The following is a 17500-nucleotide window of genomic DNA, read 5'->3' as shown; positions in this document are numbered from 1 at the left end:
AAGTTGTGCCACTCTTTCCTTCGTGGTTGTAACTTTGTTCATATAATCATCACGTTTTTAGCTTTTCTTGATTTAAAATCAAACATACAGACTTACACACACATACACACACACACACACACACACACACATATATATATATATATATATATATATATATATATATATATATATATATATATATATATATATATATATGCAAAGTGGACTTCTAAAATAAAAACCCGCCCACGATTCATATTTGAAGCCACTAACATAAATTTTTCTTTCAATTTAATTAGCAGCGTTTTTATGCTTGAAAACAATCGGTGACTGTACTCACAGTTTTCTTATTACTAATTTATTATGGAAGCTTCAGTCCTTAATGTCCATGTGTAATTATTCGAGACTTACGGGATCAAAAATTGTTAATTCGCTTTCAGAAACAACGAAAAAATATATAAATGAAAACTAAGAAATCTTAAAGGGTATAAATAGGTAAATATTTTGTATGAAGATTTTGTTCAGTCACAGAATTAACGAGTATGCTAAGACAGGAACTAATAAATAAGGAAATTATAGACAAATATTAGCACCATCAAACGACTGGGTTTAGGATTCGTTCCCACCGTGATGCTCAATGAATTTCCACTGTTCCACAGTAGCTGGATTCACTTTGAATTCCTGAATCTCGGGATTTATTTTCGTGAGCCATTCAGCTCTCATTAATGTTGATGATGCATTGAAATTCAAAATTGTGGTTTTGATTGTTCTCCTTTTGTTTTGTCTCCTATTAAAACTGTGAAGTATTCTGAAATGAATTCAGACGCGTGGCCGCACTTGAACCAACACACACACACACACACACACTCACGTATATATGTGTGTGTGTATGTATGTATGTATGTATGTATGTAGGTATGTATATATAACGTTCTCATGAAAAGAAGACCACCTGAAAACCATTTATTTTGTAACATGAGTGTATTTTGGAGAGAAGAACATTACAATTTCAGTATTTCAGTATGTCCACACAGGGCCACATGATGTGGCCTGTATTGAAATAATTAGTTACTGCATCCTCAACCTTTTGTAGTATTTTAGAAAAAAAAAACTACAGATTGTTCTCACGTAAAAAAAACACACGCACATAGCTGGAATATCTCCGGGTGAAAGAGGCAAAAATGAATAAAACTGAAAATAATCCTATGTTGTTTAGAATATTGATAGAGATATATTTCCATGCATTTAATTTTTGTGTACTGTTCTTATCTCTGACTTTCATTTTTATCTATATTTTCGGATAACAGTGATGTAACGTGAACTCCTCACTGGACAAGGGTGTAAAAATGAATCGAGTCATTATGCTGATTAAAAAGGCTGCGTCTGTATTAAACAGGTATGGAACAGTTTTCAAGAGACTGCGGGGAGACTTTTCCTGACAAAACGGTGTTGGTTTTAAATACTTTTTTCTTTGTTTCCTTTTATTTTGAAAAGTTGAAATATAATTTCGAAAGTTCCTGTAATGTAGGACGGGTATTTATTCTGTCATACGGAGTGAACTTTTAACAGCTCGTCCATTCTCATTTTGAGTTTTGTAACATTTTGAGGTGGAAAAAATAATGCTTTTAAAATAATGCTTATCTTTCGGGGATAAAACCTAACAGGTTCGTTTACACCGTTGTTTTTTCAGCATTTTTTTTTTCAGCAGCTTTTGGTTGCGGTAATGTTTTTTCAGGTTTTAACTTTTTTTCAAGATTGAAAAAGTATATTCCTTTATGGGTCAATAATCAGTTGTGTCATTATGAGATGATAAGCATGAAATTATTATTATTATTATTATTATTATTATTATTATTATTATTATTATTATTATTATTATTAGTTCTATGAATAAAAGCCGAATAATATTTCAATCGAATCATCCAACCCTTTGAAATTCATGAAAGACTTTCCATCGTTCAGTCTTACTAATACTCTCTCTCTCTCTCTCTCTCTCTCTCTCTCTCTCTCTCTCTCTCTCAAACTTTTCAGGTTGGACATTCTGCGGTATGTTCTTTCATATGTATAAGGGAAATTTTATCACAATAGCCTGTAGGCTTAAAAAAAATTACTTAACGTGATCTGCGTGCTTATGAATATTAATTATAATAATCAAGATAATTATAATTATGATACTAATAATTATAATAATAGTTTGATAGATGGAATGTGATGTATTGAAAACATAACTTTGGTAGAACCTATTTTAAGCTTGTCTAATTCTACATTTCTCTACTGAAAGGGATCTTTTCACTGTAAAAGAAAAACAAATATTTTAACCAACTCAATTGTCGTATAGATTTTCATCTACAAAATTTGGCGTGGCTCCTTCTGAAGGACTTCTGAAAGAAATGCTTAAAATTTTTCGTTGGGGGGGGCAGGGGACAAAGTAACCAAAAAAGTTCCTACCTTTTTCGTCGATTTACAAACGAGTGTGTGTTTGCAGGGACAGGAAATTTGTAGTCGCAGGTGCGATGCCTTAAGGTGAGAGATAGGTATGTGCGTGTGTGTGGGTGGGTGTGAGTTTATATAGATATATGGGCGCACGGGCGTGTGGAGATAAGTAGAGACGTGGTCGACACGCGGGCGGACTCACTGCTGGGTCAGTCTTATGTCCTGCCAGTTTTATACTGGGCGGGATTTCCATGTGTGCGCACCCACTCGGCGCCCGGTTTCCCTCAAGACTTCGCGTCTTTTCGGAATGTTTCGTCAGTGCTGCATCGGTCGAACGGCTACCCCTTGTGAGATCAGATAGAGAAGCTCTCTGTCTGTCTGTCCGTCTGTCTGTCTCTCTTTCTCTCTCATTCTCTTTCTCTCCGTCTCACAACATAATTAAAGACAGACCACCATCCTGAATGGGGAAATATGATTCGATGGATTTGCATTCCATCCTCATTTCTAGGGGGAACTTGTCATTTCCGTCGCGTTTAAGCAAACTGGGAAAACGACTTATTGGTGGTTACATCCGTAATTTCAACTGCGTATACTTTGAAAGTTTACTGATATTTACATATTTGATACAAGTATTGAGTAAAGAGTTATTCGAGGTTCCAGCATCACAATATACGCCCCCGATTCCTTATAGCTTAATCAGCCGAATGTGATTCGTTCGTAGACGATGACGTTTCTCTGGTAGTCCCGCCCCTAATGGTCAATATAAGGTGACGTCATCAATTAGCCCCGCCCCTATGGTCAGAAAATCCTTCTTATGATGAAAACAATATTTCATTCCACCTTTGCTTGTGGATATGCAAATTGCGGCTTCAGAGAGGCTATCAAGGTAGAGATGAGTTTTGCTTACAAGAAAAGAAACTTGGTTTTGTTGTCGTGTGTTTAAATTAAAAGATTTTGGAAGGTATTAATATGAAAACGGGTAACTGATGTTGAATTTAAATGAGATTCTAGGTAATAAACAATGAAATTAAAATAATGAATTTTATAAAACTGCAAACAATTCAGGAGCTGTATTACTACTCAAAAACGGCATTGACGGATCATATCAAGATCTCAAGGATGTTATTGAATTCTTATCACATGTAACCCCATCAGACATTCATGCTAACATGTCCGTGAGTAAAATAAGAACAGGGGAAAGGTATAAAAAAAAAAGGCCAAGAACAAAAAGCGAAAAAACCTGCGAAATATGGCGGATCCATTCCTCCCCTTTCGAACCCTTGCTTTTTTCCCACCACTCAAACGTTTACCACTACATCAGTCCTGAGATCGCCCACGCACTGTAGTGGACGCCTACCCAAACATTTGACCACAGAGAGAGAGAGAGAGAGAGAGAGAGAGAGAGAGAGAGAGAGAGAGAGAGAGAGAGAACGGGCTATACTCATTTCGTTTGTATTTGAAGCGCTTGTGGTATCGCACATTATGCCTGTACATTTGGTGTCTGAGAGAGAGAGAGAGAGAGAGAGAGAGAGAGAGAGAGAGAGAGAGGAGAATGTCTTCCTTCATTATGTTTATACTAGCTAAGCTTTTGTAAAATAATTTTTTAACGACGTCATTCGTTACTTTCAAATCTTTGCCCTTGAAAAGAGAGAGAGAGAGAGAGAGAGAGAGAGAGAGAGAGAGAGAGAGAGAGAGAGAGAGAGAGAGAGAAGAGAGAATCGCCTTTATTTGTTCTGCATTTCACGTGAAGCACTTTCCGACTATTTTAAGGCTCTACCTTTAATTAATGAAATAATTCTAGGAAAGTGCTATATGGCGCGGTAAATAAAAATTAAATTTAAATGATCTGAGAGAAACTTTGGTATTGTTTTGTTGCACTGAATAAAAATAATTTATGTTTTCTAAAGTTTTCCTAAAATTGAGTTTATGGACCGGAACTAAAGAATGAATTGAGTTTTGTTGAGCGAGGTTAAGATTCTATATTCTGTTGTATTTATTTATTCACACCTTTTTTGTTTTCTCTATTTAATAATAATAATAATAATAATAATAATAATAATAATAATATAATAATAATAATAATAATAATAGTGACCGGAGCTAAGGAATTATTTGTGTTAAGCGATGATAAGACTCTGTATTCACTTACATCTATTTCTTTACATCAGTTGTCGTCTCTTTTCAATATAATAATAATAATAATAATAATAATAATAATAATAATAATAATAATAATAATAATAATAATTTGATGAATCCACCTTTTGAGAATTTTATTTCTTTATCAGTTTTTTAAATGCCTTCTGTTAAGAGTTTTCATTCCTTAAGGTTGAAATAATTAACAAACGGAAAAAGACATTTACATGAGTTTTTTTATCGTGAAAAATATTCGAATTTTAATGGACTATATAATTTTCGATGTTTTTGAAATTTCATTGACTAATTTTTTAGGAAGGATCGTTTCTCTGATTAACTTTGTTATTATTATTATTATTATTATTATTATTATTATTATTATTATTATTATTAGCAGCAGCAGCAGCAGCAGTAGTAGTAGTAGTAGTAGTAGTAGTAGTAGTAGTAGTAGTAGTAGTAGTAGTAGTAAAATTAATAGTATTATTATTATTTTCGTTGTTGTTTTTCACACACTGTTATCTCTGTCATTTAGAATTTTTTTTTTTAAATTGCAATTTTATTGATGATCGTACTTTACCTTTAAATAAAAGCCCCCAAAGAAGTCAGCTATTATATGCAATTATTTTACTGAGAATTTTTTAGTAATCATATTGTTATTTCTTCAAGTGAAATTCTCCAAAAATGCCAGCATTTGAGTCCGCATTTGAGGACGAGAAACCTTCCAAAGGAAATCAATTGGGCGACAGCTGACGGACAGCCCAAAGGATTTTAAGTGACTGAAAAGCAACGGGACATTTTAGTTTTGTCTGGAAATTATGTTGAACACTTCTTGCGTTACCTCCATCCATGTAAATAGTATCCAAAGTTAGGTCAATATCTTACTGACGGTATGATTGATTTTTTTTGCATAGTTCAAATTACCTTGCTACTTAACTAGAGGAAATGAGTTTATTTCTGTACGTAGACGTCAAAGTTACTTTGCTACCAAAATAGAAGAATTTATTTTAGATTTTGTATGTAGAGCTCAAGTTACTTTGCAGCTTAACTAGAGGAATTGATTTTAGATTCTGTGAGAAGAGGTCAAAGTTACTTTGCTACTTAAATAGAGGAAACGATTTTAGATTCTGAATGCTGAGGTCAGGTCACTTTGCCACTAAACTAGAGGAAGTTTAGATTTTGTATGCAGAGCTCAAAGTTACTTAACTACTTAACTAATTGAAATGGTTTTAGATTTGTTTGAAGAGGACATGTTACTTTTCTACTAAACCAGAGGAAATGATTTTAGATTTTGTATACAGAGGTCAAGATACTTTGGTACATATTTATGGTAAAGGATTTTATATTTTGTATGCAGAGGTTAAGATACTTTGCAACTTAACTACAGGAAATTATTTTAGATTCTGTATACTGAGGTCAAAGTTACTTTGCTACTTATATAGAGGAAATTATTTTAGATTTTGTATACAGAGATCAAAGTTGCTCTGCTACTTAACTAAAGGAAATTATTTTGTTTGTATGAGGTAAAAGTTACACTGCTACTTGACTAGAGGAAATTATTTTAGATTTTGTATGCAGAAGTCAAGTTAATTTGCTACTTAACTAGGGGAAATTATTTTAGATTTTGTATGCAAGGTCAAAGTTACTTTGCTACTTAACCAAAGGAAATTATTTTAGATTTTCTATACAGAGGTCAAAGTTGCTTTGCTACTTAACTAGAGGAAATTATTTTATATTTTGTATATAGAGGTCAAAGTTACTCTCCTACCTAAGTAGATGAAATTATTTTAGGTTTTGTATTCAGTGGTCAAAGTTACTTTGCTATTTAACTAAAGGAAATTATTTTAGATTCTGTATGCAGAGGTCAAAGTTACTCTGCTACTTAACTAGAGGATATGATTTTAGATTTCGTATGCAGAGGTCAAGTTACTTTGTTACTTAAGTAGAAGAAATTATTTTAGCTTCAGTATGCAGAGCATGAAGGTACTTTGCTACTTAACAAGAGGAATTTATTTCAGATTTTGTATGCTGAGGTCAAAGTTACTTTGTTATGTTACTAGAGGAAATGATTTTAGCTTTTGTTTGAAGAGGTCAAGTTCCTTTGCTACTTAACCTGGAAGAAATTATTTTAGATTCTGTACACAGAGGTCAGAGTTACTTGGCTACTTAACTAGAGGAAAGTAGTGTAGATTCTTTAAGCAGAGACCAAGACACTTTGCTACTTAACTAGTGGAAAAGATTTTAGATTTTGTAGCAGAGGTCAAGTTGCCTTGCTACTTAACTAGAGGAAATGTTTTAAATTCTGTGCGAAGAGGTCAAAGTTACCTTGCTACTTAACCAGAGGAAATGATTTTAGATTCTGTATGCAGAGGTCAACACTACTTTGCTACTTAACCAGAGGAAAGGATTTTAAATTCTGTATGCAGAGGTCAAGATACTTTGCTACTTGACTAGAGGAAAGGATTTTATATTCTGTATGGAGGGTTCAACGTTACTTTGCTACTTAACTAGAAGAAAGGATTTTAGACTCTGTATGCAGAGGTCAAGATACTTTGCTACTTAACTACAGAAAGGGTTTAAGATTTTGCATGCGGAGATCAAGTTACTTTGCTACTTCTAGAGGAAATTATTTTAGATTTTTTTTTTATGAAGAGGTCAAGTTACTTTGTTATGTTACTAGAGGAAATGATTTTAGCTTTTGTTTGAAGAGGTCAAGTTCCTTTGCTACTTAACCTGGAAGAAATTATTTTAGATTCTGTACACAGAGGTCAGAGTTACTTGGCTACTTAACTAGAGGAAAGTAGTGTAGATTCTTTAAGCAGAGACCAAGACAATTTGCTACTTAACTAGTGGAAAAGATTTTAGATTTTGTAGCAGAGGTCAAGTTGCCTTGCTACTTAACTAGAGGAAATGATTTTAAATTCTGTGTGAAGAGGTCAAGTTACTTTGCTACCTAACTAGAGGAAATGATTTTAGATTCTGTATGCAGAGGTCAAAGTTACTTTGCAACTTAACTAAAAGAAATTATTTTAGTTTTTATATGCAGAAGTCAAAGTTACTTTGTAACTTAAATAAAGGAAATTATTTTAGATTTTGTATGCAGAAGTTAAAGTTACACTACTTAACAAGATTCTCTAAGCAGAGGTCAAAATTACTTTGATACTTAACTAGAGGAAATTAATTTAGATTCTGTATGCAGAGGTCAAGTTTCTTTACTACTTAACCAGAGGAAATGGTTTTAAATTTTGCATGCAGAAGTCAATATACTTAGTTACTTAACTAAAGGAAATGATTTTATATTTTTATGCAGAGGTCAAGTTACTAGACAATTTAGGGGCAGGAATAGGAGACTAGCGGCCGTCACGTGTTTACAAACAGCTGCGGCGGCTAGTGATGATCACCACAGATGGTCGCTCAGAGATGATGTTGGACCTTGCAAGAGAGATCCTACTCACAAAATTACCCCGCCAAACAGTCACGGCCATCCCCAATGCATCGACCATGCCCCTTTACGAGTTCCTGAAAATGATTGGTGCTGACCACCTGGCCCACAAGTCGACGGAGCCCACACAACCACCCATAGCAGCAGCCACCCACAGCCACAGCAGCAGGGCAATGCAGAAACAGACAGCGAGACAGAAGGCCCCACCACCACCATACACTGCTTCTGAAGCTTCGGGAGGGAGAACAGACCAAAGTACAAGCACAAAAGAGAAAAACGTCCCAAGGACATATGCTTTTCCCACTGGAGGTTCGAGAGAGAAGCCCAAAAATGCACAAATGACTGCCATATGTCAAAAAACGTAAAAGCAGGCCACAGCAGCGGTCCAACCAACCAACAAAACAATTAACTGTCAGTGCTGGGTGGACAGGTTGCCTCTAAGGAGGTAACAATTTTCCGGATATGGGCAGAGAAGCGCCAAGTGTTTCTTCATCATGGACAAGAGGTCAAACACTGAGTTCCTCATTGACACCGGTGCAGGCAAATCGTTTGTGCCAGCCAACCCCCAGAACTCTCCAGGTGCCCACTGCCAGTTGGATCCCGCTAAAAATATACAGGAAACAGAACATGAATTTGTTGTTTGGCGGAAAGAAGTACAACTGGACGTTCACCACAGCAGACGTAACAAGCGCACTTTTAGGAGCAGACTTCCTAAAAGAACACAGCTTGCTGGTGGACGTAGCAATACAGCAGCTGATATCACGACCTGCCTTCGTAGTCCCATTCACTCTGACTCCAGCACCAGAGATACGTCATCGCCCACAGGAGTTTCTGGAGATATTCAAAGACGACCAGCAGCACGACCTGACCAGACCCGAAAAGCACCATGTCCAGCATCACATAGTCACCGAGGGTTCCCCAGTCCATGCCCTTTTCAGACGTTTGGCACCAGACAAGCTAGCCCATACCCAACAAGCTTCCCAGGACATGGAACGGGCAGGAATATGCCAAAAAGTCTGCAGCCCATGGACTTCTCCTATCCATATGGTACCAAAAGCAGACGGCACATAGCAACCATGTGGTGACTACCGGTGACTCAGCATTAAAGCAGTACCTGACAGGTACCCACTGCCGAGCATCACCTGATGAAGGGACATTTCCAAGTCATGGTCATGAAGGAGGACATAGAAAAGACAGCCATCATCACTCCTTTCGGCATGTACACATTCAACTATAGCTGCTTCTGCCTTCGGAATGCAGGCACGACCTTCGTATGTCTGATGGACAAAATCCTGGGCAACCTACCCTTCTGTATCGCCTATGTTGACGACATTCTGATGTTCAGCCCCAACCTCAAACAACTCATGAGAGAAGTCAGATAGGTTCTGCAAATACTCAAAGGAAATAAAGTCATAGTCCAGGAGGACAAATGCAAATGGGCAAAACCAACAGTAGAATTCCTGTGCCACCAAATAGCTCTGACGGTGTCAAGCCCATCCGGCGAAGGTCCAAGCAATCACTGACTTCCCAAAACCTACAATAATCAAAGCAGTTCAGGAATTCACAGGGATGATCAATTGCTACCACTGGTTCATTCCCAACCTTGCTGAAATAATGAGTCCTATATACGGTTGCTTGAAAGGTAAACCTAAAAATTTATGTTGGTCTGAAAAACAAGATAAAGCTTTCAATTTAGCTGAATAAGCAATCACTTCTGCGGCCACATTAATCTTTCCTTTACCCCATAGATCCCTCACCGTAACAACAGATGCAAATAACACAGTGATGGGTGCGGTACTTGAGCAGGACACAGGCGATGGTCGCCGGCTGCTGGCATTCTTCAGTGAGAAATTATCAACAGCAGAATAGAAATGCTCCACATTCAGCCAAGAGTACACAGTACACAGAGTCATCCACCACTGCTGCCACATGCTAGAAGGACGACAATAAGTGGTGCAGACAGACTACCAACCCTTAGTCCACGCCTTCACCAGGAGCGGAGATGGGTGATCAGTGAGACAGCAGTGGCACCTATCATCGATAGCCAAACACTCCTGCGCCATCAGATACTTGAAGGGATCCTCCAACAGAGTAGCAGACGTCCTCTCCCAAAACTCCATCAGCACTGTCCAGATCAGGATATCATATCCCAAAATAGTATCGGCACAAAAGGATGACATGAACCTGCAGCAACTTTGATGGAAGAACCCCACCCTGATGTGGGGTGACCTAGCCATTGATGGTGGAGAAATGACCATACATCCCATTGGGGTTGAGGAAAACAGCTTCCAAACTCACCCACAACCAATCCCACCCATCAGGCCGATCCACCGCCCGAATCCTGTCGGAGATATATATCTGGTGGGGAATGAAAGCAGACATTAAAAAGTGGGCAAGAGAATGCCTCCCCTGCCAAATGTCAGAAGTAACGAGGCACACAGAAGCGGGAATAAGAGAGTTCCAAACAACACAGCGAAAACTGGCCCACATCCATGTCGACAGTGTAGGCCCCCTACCCCCCTCCGAGGAGTACAGACACCTCTCCATAATAATCGATAGGAATACCAGGTGGTCTGAGGCTACACCTGTCAAGTAGTAGACAGTGGAAAATTGTGCGAGAGCCTTAATAAGCTGGGTTAGCAGATATGGAGTTCCCAAGTACATTACCAGCAATAGAGGAGCAAACTTCACATATACCTTATGGCATGCCCTCGCCGCTAGTCTCGGAACGAAAGTACAGCACACAACAGCATACAACCCAGAAGCATATGGTATGATAAAGCGGTTCCACTGATCTTTGAAAGCAGCACTGACAGCCAAATACCAAAAAGGGAGGTGGAAGAAAGAATTGCCATGGATCTTATTGGGTCTAAGAACCTCCCCACATGCAGCATTCAACGTATCACTGGCAGATGCACTCTACGGACGGTCCTTGGCAATTCCAGCAGATGTTTTTCAAGACCCAACAAACTCAGCCACACCTCCCCCCTCCCCCACGACATCTGTAGAGAATTTACACAAATATTGCCAGTGAAAACAACGCATGACACAGAAAAATATGCATCTCACAAGAACTTGGCAGAGTGACCCACGCATTCATCAGAATGGACGCCCACTGCCCCCACCCCCCGCAGCCACCTGCCTACTCAGGTCCCCACAAAATCTTGCAGCGAAGAGACAAAGCCTACCAAATGTCAGTGGATGGAAGGATGACCCAGGTATCGGTCAACAGACTTTGCCCAGCAGACCTACCAGAAGTTGAGGGTCTCACCTCAGCCTCCTCTTGTTGGGGGGGTTTGGTGGGGGGAGTACTGTAGTCGCACCCGCTGGGGCCCTCTGGGCAGATGCCACCAGAAGCATCAAACCAAGACTGACCGCGAGGCCTGACCTCTGACACGCAGTCGACAGAAACATAGGCCAGGGACAAGCTGTAGAAGCAATGCTTATTATGTATTCTTTGCAGACGCAGTCGCCTGTGCATAAAAACGCAACGATGTGCAAATGTGAAGACACTTCAGCTTTCAAGCCATATGTATCATATTTTCTTCCTTTGTTTACACAAAGAAATAGTTAATCTTTTTCATATATGAGAAAGCACACTTTCTCCCAGTTGTGTGCCCTTCTTGTTCTCAGTTAAGATCTTACTTTTCCGATCGTGGATGCCAATGACATGTCCAGAGTTTTGATTAATAAATTAGTATGTACCAAGTCCAAATATTGGAAATGATTTTAGATTCTGTAAGCTGAGCCTAAAAGTACTTTCCTACTTGATTAGACGAAATTATTTTAGATGCTGTATACAGAAGTCAAATTTACTTTGCTACTTAACTTGAGGAAATGATTTTAGATTCTGTATGCAGAGGTCATAGTTACTTTGCTACTTAAGTAGAGGAAATTGTTTTAGATTCTGTATGCAGAGGTCAAAATTACTTTGTTACTTAACTAGAGAAACTTATTTTGGATATTGTTGCCAAGGTCAAAGTTACTTTCCTACTAAACTAGAGGAAATGATTTTAGATTTTGTATGCACAGGTCAAGTACTTTATTACTTAAGTAGAGGAAATTATCTTAGATTTTATAATCAGAGGTCAAAGTTACGTTGCTACTTAACTAGAGGAAATAATTTTAGATTTTGTATGCAGAGGTCAAAGTTACTAAACAGAGGTCGATGTACTTTGCTACTCAACTAGAGGAAATGATTTTGCATTCTGTATACAGAGATCAGGATACTTTGCTACTTTACTAGAGGAAAAGATATTAGATTCTGTATGCAGAGGTGAAAGTTACTTTGCTACTTAACTAGAGGAAAGCATTTTAGATTCTGTATACAGAGGTCGATGTACTTTGCTACTCAACTAGAGGAAATGATTTTGTATTCTGTATACAGAGATCAAGATACTTTGCTACTTTACTAGTAGAAAAGATATTACATTCTGTATGCAGAGGTGAAAGTTACTTTGCTACTTAACTTAGGAAAGGATTTTAGGAATCTGAACGCAGAGGTCAAACTTACTTTGTTACTTAACTAGTGAAAATTATTTTAGATTTTGTATGCAGAGGTCAAAGTTACTTTGCTACTTAACAAAAAGAAATGATTTTAGATTCTGTATGCAGAGGTGAAAGTTACTTTGCTCCTTAACTAAGAGAAAGGATTTTAGATTCTATATGCAGAGGTCAAAGTTACTTTGCTACTTTACTAGAAGAAATTATTTTAGATTCTGAATGCAGAGGTCAAAGTTGCTTTGCTACTTAATTAGACGAAATAATTTTAGATTCTGTATGCATAGGTCAAATTTACTTTGCTCCTTAACTAGAGGAAATGATTTTAGATTCTATATGCAGAGGTCAAGGTTACTTTGCTACTTAACTAGAAGAAATTATTTTAGATTTTGTATGCAGAGGTCAAAGTTACTTTGCTACGGAACTAGGTTCAATTTTACTTTGTCATATAACTAGAGGAAATTATTTTAGGTTCTGCACGCAGAGGTCAAAGTTACTTTGCTACTTAACTAGAAGAAATGATTTTAGATTCTGTATGCAGAGGTCAAGTTGCTTTTTGCTTAAGTAGAGGAAGTTTTTTGTAGATTCTGTATGAAGAGCCTAAAGGTACTTTGCTACTTAACAAGAGGAAATTATTTCAGATTTTGTATACTGAGGTCAAAGTTACTTTGCTACTTAATTAGAGGAAATTATTTTAAATTCTGTATGCAGAGTTCAAAGTTACTTTGCTACTTAACTAGTGAAAATGATTTTAGATTCTGTATCCTGAGTTCAAAGTTACTTTGCTACTTAACTAGAGGAAATGATTTTAGATTCTCTATGCAGGGGTCAAAGTTACTTTGCTACTTAACTAGAGGTAATGATTTTAGATGTATGCAGAATTCAATTTTACTTTGCTACTTAACCAGAGGAAATTATTTTAGATGTTTGACTCCAGGAACGGAATATTTTGGGGCTCTAAAAACACATCGGTAATAAATAAAAATTGATGTAATTACGAAAATGACGATGAAAATATTAGCTCTAGGTGTTTGTTCAGATTTATTCTTCTTTGTTTTCTTCTCTTGTGTATTATTATTATTATTATTATTATTATTATTATTATTATTATTATTATTATTGGAGACTTCCTTGAAAATAGTAACACTTAATGCTGTTGAGCTTATGTTGCGCCTTCTCAGCTTGGCTTATAAGTTTATTCGATTCATTTATTATTATTATTATTATTATTATTATTATTATTATTATTATTATTATTATTATTATTAACCAGAACACTGCGTTAAAATAAGGCATGAGAATTAAGCTTTGGGTTCGCCTAAACTAAAAGTTTTATTTAATGTAACAAAACTTCCATTCTTCATCCAAACACAAACTGTTTTTAATGTACTGACTAATTTAAAGAGGAATTTTAGATTCGGGGATCCCCCGCTTCACGCCAGGGAGTTAAGCTAGCCTGAAATACAATGACTGCTACAAAAAATAAAAACAAATAAAAAAAGGACGAGCGAATAGATCGCCTGAATCCCTACAGAGGGAACAAAAGAGCAATCAGGTGCGAAGAGAATAATGAAAACCACAGGTTTCCCTTTAAAAAAGTGCGAAAAAAATAGAGAATAGAAATAAAACGGGGTTCAGTGATTTGTCAAAGTAATGAGGCTTAGTTGGGGGCGGTTGGTTCTTTATAGTCATCAGAGAAAAAACAGATTTTGTTGATGATCATTGGAGATTGCATTTAAATGACTGACTTTCTGGGAATAGAGAATTTTAGGGGGTAATCGCCAAGATCTGAAAGTAATAAAGGTGACAGATGACCGCCCGCTGACCTACTTTCGGCATTCAGCTGGACGTTTTTAGGCGTCAAACCTGGTTTAAAAGTTATTCCGGTATTACCTATTTCGTTATATATATATATATATATATATATATATATATATATATATATATATATATATATATATATATATATATATATATATATATATATATATATATATATATATATATATATATATATATGTGTGTGTGTGTGTATAAATATGTATATATTATTATATATATATATATATATATATATATATATATATATATATATATATATATATACTTCAAAAATCACAGAAGATGCACGTGACTTCAGTGTATAAGCCGTCCCACAGGAAAATGACAGGCAGAAGTTCGGTACTAAGCGCTTTCACGTTTATTAACGCATCGTCTGGGCACAAATCCCAGACGATGCGTTAATAAACTTTCTGCCTAATATTTCTTGGCTGGGATACACTACTAATCCATCTGATACTAACCACCACGTACGTAATTCACTGCTTAGGTCAACAGAAGCACAGTGAATTTTTGAGGAAACTGCCCATGGTCGTTAATCTTGCGCTGGATCGATCGTGTTCGAATTCACGTGTGTTTAAATGTTATTTCTGTTATAAAATTGAGCTTAATTAAGCCACATTTAAACTACGTCTCTTTAATTAATAATCTACACGTAATTCCAGTCTGAAAGATAAGTAATAATATAATAATATGCTCTATGTCCCTCCAAAATGAAAGGTAAAAGACCTTCGATTACAAAGTATGTCACGCAGGGACCCTACCTCTATCCCAGCATTTCATATAGAATTACATAAAAAAAAGAATTATTCACGACGTGAGATTTCTGAATAAATTCATAACTAGGAAATATTTATTGCAGAAGTATAATTTGAGATGTTTTTAGAAAAATTTGAAAGCAATTAGTCCTTTGAACATTGTCTGTTGGTGCTAATATCTCGACTGGCTTTAGATATAAAGTCATCAGTGAACACTTACGGGATATACCTTGAAACATAAATTCATATATTACAGTTTATGGTTCAATTATAGAGAATGATAATAATGATGATTAGTGAAAGACTACCCCTTTTCAAAACGTCTACTTATATCCTCCAAATATTCAACAAACATATAATGAAAATAAAAGTAAATGTATCAGGTTAGATAGTCTAACTTTTAGTTCCTCGTTGGACGGGTTGATATAGTTCTCGGCTAGCACTCTGCTGAGCCCGAGTTCGCGTCTCCGGTCGGCCAATGAAGAATTAAAAGAATGTACTTCTGGTGATGGAAATTCATTTCTCGCTATAATGTGGTTCGGATTCCACAATAAGCTGTAGGTCCGTTGCTAGGTAACCAGTTGGTTCTTAGCCACGTAAAGTAAGTCTAATCCTTCGGGCCAGCCCTAGGAGAGCTGTTAATCAGCTCAGTGGTCTGGTTAAACTAAGGTATACTTAACTTTTTTATAGGTTGAATCAGAATAGGCTGAAGCTCTCTTTAGTTGCACGGGGCAAATGGGCTTACCATCAACACCTGTTGCGCTGAAACAGCCATAACAGATCCCGCCTCCCAGGAAAATCAAGCACAATAGTGCACTCAAAACGCATCGTTGAAAATTGCATAGGTGTTCATACGACTTCACATGTCATGGTGAAAAAAGGTTTGCGATGCCTGGGTGGTTTTATAACTTTAAATTTGCTGAATGTGACTTTCTTGGAAGAGAGGCAACCTTTATTTCCTGTTTTTGGCTTTTCTTTATTATCATAGTCACCATCGACATTCTGAGCTTAGTCTATAATGTTTTTTTTTTTAATCTTACTACATTTTATCTAATCTTACTCTAAAGCAATTCACCTTGTATTTTACTTTCATTTTTATCTGTTTATTTATTTATTAATCTCTCCTTAAAGCATTGCCCATTACTTTCTGTTACTTCTTTCGATGAACACCATATTCTTTGGAAGCTGGAATTTCAAGTCAATGGCCCCTGCGGGCTTGTTCCATATGAATGGAGTTCATCATCGGAATAATAATAATAATAATAATAATAATAATAATAATAATAATAATATTTTAGTATGTGTAGAGTTATTATCAAACATTTGCATGGTCGCTTTGTGTATGGTTAGACTAACCAGTAACCAAGACGAGAAGAGATCCCGGAATTAGCGCAGGGTAAATTTGTCCTGTTCAGGGAATATTCATCAGATTTTCATTTCATCAAATGAGAAAAGATTGAATAAACCCTGACGGGTTATTAGAATGACGTTTCGGTGAAACGGATCTCGTTGTGTTCATATTGGTTACCATGCTCCTATTGCCTATTGCGGAGACGAATTGAATATCAGGCTAATACGCAGGTGTTTTTTAGAACTATATGGAAAAAGAATTTATTTTAACAAAGCAACGACCGATGGAATCAAGAAAGCTATCTTTGCAGACGAACACGAATTGCGTGAGATTTGGAAAGCACGTGGAATGTATTAAGCAGACGATGATTTCCCCCGTGCTGTCTGATGTAATAATTACATCGATTGCTGGGAAGTTTTTGTAACATGATATACCAGGATCTTTTTTGTGTCGAGAAAGGAAATGAAGAGGAAATACGGGTTTATTATCTAATAGGGCCTTTCTTTTCTGTATGTATATACATATACATTATTAAGCGACATTTGTAGCTTCATGGTTGTATATAAATCACAGTGTAATAAAAATTTCATGTTTATATATATATATATACATATATATATATATATATATATATATATATATATATATATATATATATATACTATATATATATATATATATATATATAGTATATATACAGTATATGAACATGAAATTTTTTATCACGCCGTGATTTATATACAACCATGAAGATACTAATGTCGCTTAATATCAAATTCACGCTGCCTCGGGAATATCGCCGATGGGGAATTATCACTGAAGGGGAATTTATAAGTGATAAATGGACAGGTACTGCAGAGTCTCGATCCAAAGACACAGATACTTATCCAGCGACTCCAGTCGACGCTCTACCCACTGAGCTAGCAAGAGAGGTAAAAGTTAGTGCCGAGTCTGGTGTACTTTATTTACCCGTCGAGGGCGGGGAAATTGTACTTAGCTTCCAAACGTACCAAAGAACTATCATGGCGGTGGTGGTTTAATGGCCAAGCTAAGTACAATTTC

General features: G+C 36.5%; 1 protein-coding gene and 1 long non-coding RNA gene across 2 annotated transcripts in view; one reads left to right on the top strand and one right to left on the bottom strand.

Annotated features, from left to right (window-relative positions):
• Positions 1-2637, bottom strand: part of LOC136843681 (protein PRQFV-amide-like) — a 217392-nt gene extending 214755 nt beyond the window's left edge. The window contains exon 1 of the mRNA XM_067112243.1: positions 2431-2637. The gene's annotated coding sequence lies outside the window, so the exon portion shown is untranslated. The remainder of the gene's footprint in view (positions 1-2430) is intronic.
• The window catches only part of LOC136843683 (uncharacterized), a 252254-nt gene that overhangs the window by 179116 nt on the left and 55638 nt on the right, over positions 1-17500 (top strand). The gene's annotated exons all lie outside the window — the stretch shown is intronic.

The sequence above is a fragment of the Macrobrachium rosenbergii genome, chromosome 12 (genome assembly GCF_040412425.1).
Source record: "Macrobrachium rosenbergii isolate ZJJX-2024 chromosome 12, ASM4041242v1, whole genome shotgun sequence".
Lineage (NCBI taxonomy): Eukaryota > Metazoa > Arthropoda > Malacostraca > Decapoda > Palaemonidae > Macrobrachium > Macrobrachium rosenbergii.
The sequence above is the reverse complement of the archived record's forward strand: the minus strand, read 5'-3'. Positions and strand labels throughout refer to the sequence as shown.